Source organism: Coregonus lavaretus (genome assembly GCF_964263955.1).
Source record: "Coregonus lavaretus genome assembly, contig: HAP1_SCAFFOLD_2055, whole genome shotgun sequence".
NCBI classification, from domain to species: Eukaryota; Metazoa; Chordata; class Actinopteri; order Salmoniformes; family Salmonidae; genus Coregonus; species Coregonus lavaretus.
Genome location: NW_028157791.1, coordinates 75,001 through 75,919, shown reverse-complemented (window position 1 = coordinate 75,919; position 919 = coordinate 75,001).

Below are 919 nucleotides of genomic sequence, written 5' to 3'. Positions count from 1 at the left end.
TAGGACTAGGAGAGGAGTCAGTGTTTCATAGGACTAGGAGAGGAGTCAGTGTTTCATAGGACTAGTAGAGGAGTCAGTGTTTCATAGGACTAGTAGAGGAGTCAGTGTTTCATAGGACTAGGAGAGGAGTCAGTGTTTCATAGGACTAGTAGAGGAGTCAGTGTTTCATAGGACTAGGAGAGGAGTCAGTGTTTCATAGGACTAGGAGAGGAGTCAGTGCGGGCATACATTTTTTGTGTATGGGTGGTCCCGGGGATCGAACCCACTACCCTGGCGTTACAAGCGCCGTGCTCTACCAGCTGAGCTACAGAGGACCAACCCTTAGCCTCAACCTTTACCCTAGCCTCAACCCTAACCCTCAACCCTCACCCCAGCCTCAGCCCTAACCCTCAACCCTAACCCTAGCCTCAATCCTAACCCTAGAGTGCTACTATATTGTACATACGGCAGTAACCCTAACCCTAGCCTCAACCCTAACCCGGTAATATATTGTACTAAGAGCAGTAACCCTAACACTAGCCTCAACCCTAACCCTCAACCCTAACCCTAGCCTCAACCCTAACCCTCAACCCTAACCCTAGCCTCAACCCTAACCCTCAACCCTAACCCTAGCCTCAACCCTAACCCTCAACCCTAACCCTAACCCTCAACCCTAACCCTCAACCCTAACCCTAGACTGGTAATACATTGCACTTAGAGCAGTAACACCCCATGGGCAGAAAGGAGCTTCCACCATGTTGCTGACACCGTTCCAGTTCCTTCAGTTCTCATGGAGGATGCGGTCTTTGGCTGTGAGTCATGTTTCCTAAACTAGGAGATAAAAGGGTTGTCTGAAATAGAGAGAAAGGTGTGTGTGTGTGGGGGGGGGGGGGTGTATTCCTCCTAAGGAAGGACAGCAGGAAAAGGTCACGTCATTGTT